The sequence below is a fragment of the Giraffa tippelskirchi genome, chromosome 11 (genome assembly GCF_054371585.1).
Source record: "Giraffa tippelskirchi isolate mGirTip1 chromosome 11, T2T-mGirTip1v1.2.pri, whole genome shotgun sequence".
In the NCBI taxonomy this organism is placed as follows: domain Eukaryota; kingdom Metazoa; phylum Chordata; class Mammalia; order Artiodactyla; family Giraffidae; genus Giraffa; species Giraffa tippelskirchi.
The window spans coordinates 104,232,739-104,242,181 of record NC_137285.1 but is presented as its reverse complement, the minus strand read 5'-3'; the positions used below and the strand labels follow the sequence as shown (position 1 = coordinate 104,242,181).

The window sequence follows — 9,443 nt, the reverse complement described above, 5'->3', positions numbered from 1 at the left end:
AAAGGAGGGGATTTAAATTTTATTCTGTAGGTAATAGAGAATCATTAAAGCGACTTAAACAGAACAGTGATATGACTGGAAAAATTACCCTGGCGCTAGTGTATAAGGTGGGTTAGCAAGGGAAAGATGTTAAAGCAAGAAATCCAGGTAGCTATTGAAATAATCCAAGCAAGAGAAAAAACTCCGGGATTGGGACAGTGGCAGTAATAATGGAAAAGGAGAGATGGAAGTGATACCCCAGAGCAAGAACAGGTAGGATTTCATAACTGGATGATGTCACCTAGCATAGTGTCAGTCCTGAGGTAAATGCTAGCTCCTCCCTCCTCTCACTTAGGTAATGGAAGTGAGAAAGTTTTTTTGTTTGTTGTTTAGAATCAAGAAAATCCTGGACAGGAATTCAGGTTCAAGTTAAGAGGAAGAGCCATGGTCCAGTGCTTAAGATTGTGCTCCCAAAGCAGGGGGACTGGGTTTGATCCCTGATCAGGGAACTAGATCCCACATGCTGCAACTAAGAGTTCACATTCTGCAACTAAGACCCAGTGCAGCCAAACAAATACTTTTTAAAAAAAAAAAAATGAAGGCAGTTACCATGTTATATTTTATTTTAAAAGGGATAGATGTGAAGGGGGGTTTCCCTGGTGGCTTAGTGGTAAAGAATTCACCTGACAACGAAGAGAGGTAGGTTCAATCTCTAGATCAGGAAGATTCCCTAGAGAAGGAAATGGCAACCCACTCCAGCATTCTTGCCTGGGGAATCCCATGGACAGAGGAGCCTGGTGGGCTACAGTCCCTGGGGTCACAAGAGAGTAGGAGGCAACTGAGCAACTAAATGGCAAAAACAACAAAGATGTGAAAGTTAAGAGAGTCTAGAGATAGGAAATGTGATACTTTATCCTTCAAGACAGAATCAGCAGAAGTCTGTTGTGGGAGGTGGAAAGTTAGTGAAGCTTCTATGGAACATCTTTGATTTTAAGGTGGGCTTATGAATAGAAGGAAAAATTTGGAATGCTGCTGTGGGAGAAAATTTGCCCAACAGTGATTCTCACCCTTGACAGTACATTATACTCTTCCTGGGAACTTTCAAGCAAAAAATTATACTGGACCCCCTGCCCCAAGGGTTCTGATTTAATTCTTCTGGGTGGGACCCGGGAACTCACGTTTTCAAAAGAGCTTGTGTTGACACTAATGATTAGCCCTGATTGCGAACTACCAGGGAGAGTTTCTAGGACCTCAGAAAGGGCTCAGCTGAGCTGTAGAAGCAAGAATTTGTTGTTGAGCCGATTAGCTTGGTTTCAGGGCTCTCTCTAGCACCAACATTCCCTGAGCAGAAGCTATGAAATCAGAGCATGGCTCTTGTTTACTGAGGTTGGTAAGGCACTAAGCTGAAGAAGAATAGAGGCTAGGGGAAAAGAATTGATTGGCCCACCACAGATTGCCTAATCTGACAGAAAAAGCCAAGGTTCAGATGAAAGTTGATAAATCAATAATAGCGACACCACATAATTGGTTTTTGAGTGCTATCTACCAACTACAAAAATAAAGCAACTTATACAAATTCTTCGGAAAAGGAAATGGCAATCCACTCCAGCATGCTTGCCTGGAAAATCCCACGGACAGAGGAGCCTGGTGGACTACAGTCTGTGGGGTCGCAAAGAGTGGGACACAGCTAAGCACAGCATAGAACATGCAAATTCTCATTTATTCTCACATAGCTCTAGGTCTTAGGATTTCCCACTTGGCTCAGTGGTAAAGAATCACCTGCCAAAGCAGGAGATGCAAGAGACACAGTTTCAGTCCCTGGGTTGGGAAGATCCTCTGGAGTAGAAAATAGCAACCCATTCCATTATTCTTGCCTGGGAAATCCCATGGACTGAGGAGCCTGGTAGGCTACAGTCCATGGGGTCACAAAGAGCCAGACACGACTGAGCACTCACCACAGCTCTAAGTCCTATTTTCCCCATTTTATAATTGGGGAAACTGAAGCTCCGATGTTAAGAAGGTTTCCCAAGTTTGTGGAGTTAACAAGTGGCAGAATCGGAATTTGAACCCAGATCTGACTGACTCTAGAACCCAAGCTCTGATTGGGCAGGAAGTAGAAAGAGGGAAGATAGGAGCCTATGGAAATCTACTGGATTTGAATGGGCTTGAGACTGGCCCTGAGGAAAGGAGATGAGAGAGTTTCTGAGGGAAACAATAGAAGGTGAGGGAATGGATCCTGAGGAGACCAGAGCAACAGAGCATTGGAGGGAGAGTGGGAAATCAGACTGGAGAGGCACACTGACAGGCCTAATCTGTCAAGAGAATGTAGACGCCATGTGGTGAAAAGGTACTGGGAGATATTAAGGGGTTATTCACCAGGCTACCCTGGTAGCTCAGTGGTAAAGAATCCACCTGCAATGCAGGAGTCGCAGGTTCGATCCCTGGGTCAGGAAGACCCCCTGGAAGAGGGCATGGCAACCCACTCCTGTATTCTTGCCTGGAGAACCCCACGGACAGAGGAGCCTGGTGGGCTACAGCCTATAGTGTTGCAAAGAAGCGACTGGGCACACACACATGAACGCAAGGGGTTATTCAGGAGGTGGTTGATATGATAAAGAATAACCTTAAAATTCATCAAGCAGATAAAGAGCTAGGAAGTTCACTGAGGAAACCTCTGCACAGAAATACTTTTTATTCCTTTGTTCCCTGTCTTGTCCTGGAAGCCACAAATGTGACTTCACCCACCCATGGTATTCAGGGATACAGACTGCCCAGCCCTCAGCTCTAAGCTATCTTCCCAGGACTCATACCTAAGATCATAGTTCTATTTTCAAGGATCAATAGAAGGCTCTGCAAACTGACTAGTGGCAGGAAATCAGGCCCAGGCACTTTGTCATGATTGTTACTACTGCGGTAGAGAAGGTTATTCACAAATAAAATGTTGTTACAAGGTCCTGGGTACAAAGGAGGCACCATGCACATAGCAACAATTCCATGGGATTGCCAGGGTCCCCATCAACATCACTGGTTAGCAACTGCCCCAAGCTAACTCAGAAAGTACCCAAGAACACCAAGGCATCATAGATAGGGACAGTGTCAGTTCTTTCCTTACTGAATAAATCAAATTAAATTTATACCTAGAGAATCAGTTTCCAGATATCAGGATCTTTCCAGTCACACATATTTTCAAATTAATGAAAGTTAAAATTGCTGGTGTAAGTAAAGAAAACTGAAGAGGCAAAATTTACAGCTAGAGTTCTCTGAGTGATGACCAGAACATAAATAATCCTGAGACCTGAGGAGGTCAGAAGACACCTCAAGTGAGTTGAGCTAGCTGGTTGTGGTACCCAGGGAAGGGGGAGATGTTATCTGTCAAAAGGAATAAAATTCTGCAGACCAAACATGGTAGTTTGGGGGAAATGTGTTTAAGGCACTCACTTTCCTCCTTGTTTGTAATACTGCTTTCCTACTTTTCATCTTGAGTTTACTCTGGAAGTGGAACAATTTATTCCAACAAAACGTGTCTGGTGTGCTCTCTCAGTGATTAAAGGTGTCTGCTTTATATGCATTCACTTCAGTGTAGTACTTGCACCAGGGCTTACCTGGTGGCTCAGTGGTAAAGAATCTGCCTGCAAAGCAGGAGACACAGTTCAGTCCCTAGATTGGGAAGATTTCCTGGAGGAGGAAATGGCAACCCACTCCAGTGTTCTTGCCTGGAAAGTCCCATGGACTGAGGAGCCTGGCGGGCTATAGTCCATGGGGCTGCAAAGAGTCAGACATGAATAAGTACCCATGGCACACAATACTTGCACCTCTCTGAGGCTATCTTTGCTAAGCTCCCGGTAGGCTAACGCTACTTCATTTTGATGTATAAATCAAAGAGGCAAATTTTACCAGTTCTAAAGTCCAAAGAAAATGGTACTTGGTTCTTTGGGTTCATTAGCCTTGGTTTATTAGTCTTGGTTAGTAATTATTAGATGTTGCTCAAGCAAATTTGGAAAAGAACTTTGTTGAACTTTCTTTTGGAAAATCAGAACATTTTAATGCAAATCGTGGAGGGAAAATGCTGTACTAGAAAGCATAGCCAGGTGTGATATAGTCATTTTCTTGAGGCTATGGTGTGGGTGAACTTTTTTTCTTCTAGGTAACGAATACATTTGCTTATAGTTTGAGTTTTAAAAAAACCATAATGCTTCCTTAAAAAAATCTTACAAAAAGCACAAGTATGAAATCCATTTTAGCCTGTTGAAGGCATTTGGGTTTTTAAGATAGTATCACAGATGCATATATTCCAGGTTTAAATTACTTAGAATTCTAGGTTCTAAATATTATAAATTGCAGTTGAAATTTTTTGTCTAGTTATTTTTCAGTAAATAGCCGAGATAGGATGTGAAGCTGGCAAACAGTATTCACTGGGAGGGCCCATTACTATGATTGAATTCCAGGTAGTAATTTTCAGTTGCATCTCATTCTTACACACACACACACACACACACAAATCCTGTTGTTTTAAATGGAGATACTGAAAACCTCAATTCTATTTGTGAATCTTTTTCTTTTTTAAGATATCTTTCCTACAGACAGATTCTCTAGGAGCCAGCCAACAATCCAGGCCTAACACTTCAGCTTACAGCTTCATAGTTGAAAAAAAGTATGGGGAAGTGAGAGTGACTAAAAACAAAATAAAAATGACCAATACATTTTAGGAAACACTTTATTAGGTGACCTCACTGGGAATAGCACACCCTCCGTAAACCATATTTACCACAGATCTCCCAATATATTATACTCAGTAAGGCCAAAGGGTTGGATTTATGTAATATTTTTAAATATAAATTTTATAATGTGTGTGAGGTGTCATATTTTCTATCATTCTTGTTAATCTGTTTGAACTAGGGAGAAAAAAGATATTGAGCTAGTTGAATTGGATCCATCAATCAGTAAAACTGAACCGAGAAAAGATCTAAGGTTTCATCATTTAATTCTATACCATCCATACTTCTCAGAGAACTGAAAAGGGCTGACATAAATAACTCAGATGGAAGAAGATCTCATAAAAACATCATGCAGAATCTTTAAAGGTGTTAGCCCTGGCAGGATTCCTAGGTGAGAACAGGCAGCTATTTCATGTTCTACTCTTGGTTGCCTTCTCACTTTTGGTTTTTGTCATGACCTCAGCCAGGCCCCCTTTGAAGGTAAGAAATTTATTTGTGAATACAAACCCCTTTCCTTTGGCTGGTCTCATTTTTTGAGAGGTCTAGGGAAAGAGATCCGAGTAGGCTGAAGCCTGTTTTAAATCCCTAGGCTCCTCTCCCTCCTACTCACTTCTTGTCCTCCTCCACTTCACATTCCTGCTACATGGCAAGACTGTGGGGCCACAGACCTCAACATTTTATTAAACAACCACTTAGCCATTCTCTCTCCGGTGTGGACACAAGATGCTGGTTATTTCCTTTAGATGAGTGGGTTTTTTAAAAGCTGGGTGGGCGACCACATGCTACAAATTTAGAATTAAAAAAAACCCAAAAAACCGAAATACTGTTAAAGGACTCTTAAAAAAAAAAACCCACAAGAACAGCCTTTTCACATTTCTCTAACACCTCTTCTTTGGCTGTGTGGAAATAAAATAGACCACCAAATGAGAACAGGTTATTTATTCAAAGCTTGCTACAGTAAGTGAGCCAGCCACCTTCACTTAGCTGGGGACTCACACGCGGACAGTTAAAAATAAAGGGGCGGGTGGGGGTGGGTGAAGGAGGCTTCAGGGTTTGCTCTGATTGGAGGTTAACTCGGGGAAGCTGGAGGCGGGCTAAGTAGAAGCGGGGAGTCTAACGTGATTGGTTTAGGGGAACATATTTGGCTTTCTCTGATTGGCCCAGAGTTGGAAACACGGGCAAAAATTAGGGAAGCTGGCAGTCAATGACCGAGTCTGGCTCATTCTGAGCTGATACTGCAGAGGTTGTGGTTTGGCTTCGCGTGTTGGTTGCAGCAGAGATTGTGGGTCGGAGTTCTGTTGTCAACTATGGTCTGGTCATTGCCCGGTACATTGTCTCTCAGTTGAGTGAGACCCAGGTTTTTATTTTCCTTTGAAGCTAGCTAACTTGCTAGCTTCCGATTTTTGTTTTACCTGGAAAGAGACTGCATTCCTGTTATTTCTGTTAAGGATAAACGGAGACATTAGAATATGAAAAGTAATTATGGGAACAAATACATAAATATCTTTCCGATGAGGGTCAGGCTGGGGAAAGAATCACGCTTGGTCTTCTAGTTCATTTCCGTACAGAACTCCTATTCCCATCATAACTGACTCTAGCAGCGTTTCGTTCCTTCTGGGGAGGCTCGGCCTCCCTGGTTCCCTCTCTTTGAGGATTGCCCTTTAGTGCTGAGAAAGCGGAGATCGCTGCTCTAGTCTCCCCCTTCCCTCTCCGAGGCTCTCTTTCTGGGTTCCTGCCCCGGTCGCACCCCAGCTACCCAGCACCCCATCCCCGCCCAACTCTCCCTACAGCCTTCTCCACCCCCGCCCGCCCGCGCACAGCGCCCCCTGGCCCCCGCCCCGCGCTCTCCCCGGGGTTCTCCCTGCTGCACCCGTCCCGGCCGGTCCCCTTTCCTGTCCCCACACCCGGGTGCGTGCCGGCGCCTCCAGACTACTGGTTCCGCGAGTTCCTGGATGGAGGCGCGCCCCGGAGGGACTCGGACGCGGCCCCGTTGGACCTGCAGCAGCCTCCCTGGCCCGCGGGAGATGTCAGGTCAGCTCTCTCGTCCCCGAATCGCTACCGGGTCCTTGATCAGGAATAAGCAGATTCTCCTCGGGTCCCAAGCCCTCGACTTACACTTTGGGGGGGACTCTTCCCACCCACCATTCCCGGATCATTTCTCCTTAGCTGTGGAAAAGGCAGGCAGTCCTCCTTTCTCTTTGAAGGGACCCATATTTCCCTTTCAACTTCCCCTCAATTTCAGCCCCCGCAGGCTCCCCGTCGGTGGAAAAACACTGCCCTCCATTTTCTCCTGAGGAAGGCTCCTTGGCCCGGATTTCTCCTGACGCGAAGCAACGGAGGCCGAGGAGCCGCGACGGGTGCAGCGGCGGCAGCTGGGCGCTCGCCATCTTGCGCGGAGGAGGAGCCGCGGCGGCCGCCATGCGGAGAACGGGGGGGGGGGGGGAGCGGTCGGCGAGGGAGGGGGCGGGGGAGCCGAGTTAGCTCAGCCCGGGCGGCGGCTTCGGCGGCGCCTTGAGAGCCGGCAGCGGCGGAGGTAGGGCTGGGCGGCCGGGGAAGCGAGCGGGCGGGCGAAGGCAGGCCGGCCTGAGCGGCCCCCAGAGTGGGAGCGGGAGCGGGAGCGGGGGCGGGGCGGGGCGGGGCGGGGGCGGGAGGAGGCCGAAGCGAGGGGCCGGGTGGGGGCGGGCGGAGGTTTCCGAGGAGGAAGGAGCCGCCGCCATTTTGGGAGCTTCGAGTCAACAATAAAGGACCGAGGGTGCCGAGCGGGAGTGGCCTCGGTGGTAGGACTCGGGCCTGAGTCGCGGGGAGTGGGGTGAGGTGGGGGGGTGGCGGTCGGCCGTGTCGCGGGGGCTGCAGGAAGCCCCCAGGCTGGCGTGGGGGGCGCTCTGAGGCGGAGGCCTGAGGCCTGGCCGGGCCTTGGGGAGGAAGGCGGGCGGCGGGCGCCAGCTCTGGGGTAGGGGCGCCGGGAGGAGTTGCATAGAGCAGTATTGTGTCCAGCGGAGTCCGGAGGAAGAGCGGGAGAATTCCTTAGAGGAGCTTTGTGGGTGACAAGGGAGGGTGGGACCGTAGGGGGCGGCAAGGACTTAGAGAGATGGTGGAGGTTATAGGGTACGAGGCGGCCCTATAGGGGGCGGCAGGGACATGCTGTAGCGGAGGGCTCGGTTTGGAAGAGGACCGGCTGCTTGACGGAGTAAGGCCTTGCAGGTCGATAACGGGGTGATTATGGAGCCCCCGAATCTCGGAGGAAAGAAGGGGCTGTCTGACTTAAAAGGTTTCTCTTTTGGGGGAGTCCCTATTGTTTCCTAGCTGTGGAGCTGGTTCTCTGCTCTTGTTGCGCAGATACGATTGCAGGGCCTCAACCTTTTTGTGTTTATGGGCCCAGGGTGCTGACTTGAAGTGTGTAGGGGTTTTGGAGGGGGGTATGAAGAGGAGGGGAACAAAAAATTATTTGCTTGCAAATCAAAATCATTGGCTTCTTTCCTTTATCACTCACTCCCCTTTCTCGTCCTCAGTCCCCTTGCCCCTTCAAAATAGAACAGTCACTCCAACTTGCAGACCGAGCTTAGAGAAACTGCGCTGCATTTGCAAACAAAAGGTCTTTTTGGAGATGACGAGACTGTTTTGGGTGTGAAACTGTCAATCGCTAACTACAGTCTGGGAAGTGCTGTAATTAACTCCGCTAGGGTTCCCTCCCAACTAGTCTCTGTTTCGTTCGTATTTTTGAAAATGTAGAAATACAACTTGGAAATCTAAATTGGGAAGGGGTAGGAGGAATATTTCTTTACCTGAGACGTAAAGCTGCAGTGCAGGTTTTAGCTTAATTAAGAGGGGAGCAGTTCTCACATAGTCACATTTTGGCTCCAGGGAGATAGGAGGTCTTATGTGCATGATGGACAGTAATGATACCATTTAATCTTTTAAAATTGCCCTCTTCATCCTCTTAGTGCTTTGCAGATAAGTAATCTTCGGGTGTGAAATAGGTGATATCGCTGATCATAATATAAACCTGTCAATACAGGAAACCACCTACCTTGAACTGAAATTAGGTGGCTGTTAACTACCCTGCTTAAGAGGTCAGTCAGTTTCTGGGTGACTTCAAAATACATAGCTTTGTTTATGTGATAATCAGGATTTGCTTTTGAGCAGCTTTATTTTCAATTTAAAAAAAGACATCAAAGAGAATTAAAAATTTTTATTGTTTGAGAAGCTTTGGTGTATGGCAGAAGGAACAGTAATTAATTAGCTACCGTATTTTCGGTAAGAAATGTAAAGGTGTTAACACACCAGAGTAGGCCTTTATTCCTTCCCACCCGCAGTTGTTACATTAAGGTCTTACTTTAAAAAAAAAAAATTTATTTGGGGAATAATTTTTAAAAATAATTAGTACTCTGGGTGTCCTAGAAAGTTTAATTAAAGTTAGTAATGTCTTTTTTCTTTTGCAGATTTGTTTTTTTTTAAAAAGCACAGGTCATTTCCTCATTGGAAAAGACCCTAATGCTGGGAAAGATTGAGGGCAGGAGGAGAAGGGGGCGACAGAGGGTGAGATGGTTGGATAGCATCACCGACTCAATGGACATGAGTTTGAGCAAAATCTGGGAGATAGAGAAGGACAGGGAAGCCTGGCATGCTGCAGTCCTTGGGGTCCGTGGGGTTGCAGAGAGTTGAGTGAGACTTTGTGACTGAATAACAATAATTTCCTTTTTGTGGTTTTTTTTTAGTTAAAAAATTGCTACTTCAAGTTGGAACATACTT

The 9,443-nt window shown here is 46.6% G+C and overlaps 1 protein-coding gene and 1 long non-coding RNA gene across 14 annotated transcripts in view; one reads left to right on the top strand and one right to left on the bottom strand.

Annotated features, from left to right (window-relative positions):
- Positions 1 to 5,618: 5,618 nt before the first annotated feature.
- On the bottom strand, positions 5,619 to 7,295 carry LOC145526162 (uncharacterized). Its single transcript, XR_014068726.1, has 2 exons — positions 6,810 to 7,295; positions 5,619 to 6,134 (listed from the first exon to the last, which is right to left on the bottom strand). It is a non-coding gene; the product is annotated as an uncharacterized LOC145526162 (long non-coding RNA).
- The window catches only part of DDX6 (DEAD-box helicase 6), a 26,574-nt gene continuing 24,321 nt past the window's right edge, over positions 7,191 to 9,443 (top strand). For 5 of the 13 annotated variants that reach the window (XM_081541169.1, XM_081541163.1, XM_081541166.1 and 2 more), the window contains exon 1: positions 7,369 to 7,471. The gene's annotated coding sequence lies outside the window, so the exon portion shown is untranslated. Of the gene's footprint in view, positions 7,228 to 7,368; positions 7,504 to 8,635; positions 8,765 to 9,443 lie in introns of those variants that run through there. The other 8 variants (XM_081541164.1, XM_081541168.1, XM_081541161.1 and 5 more) reach the window with 3 other exon arrangements.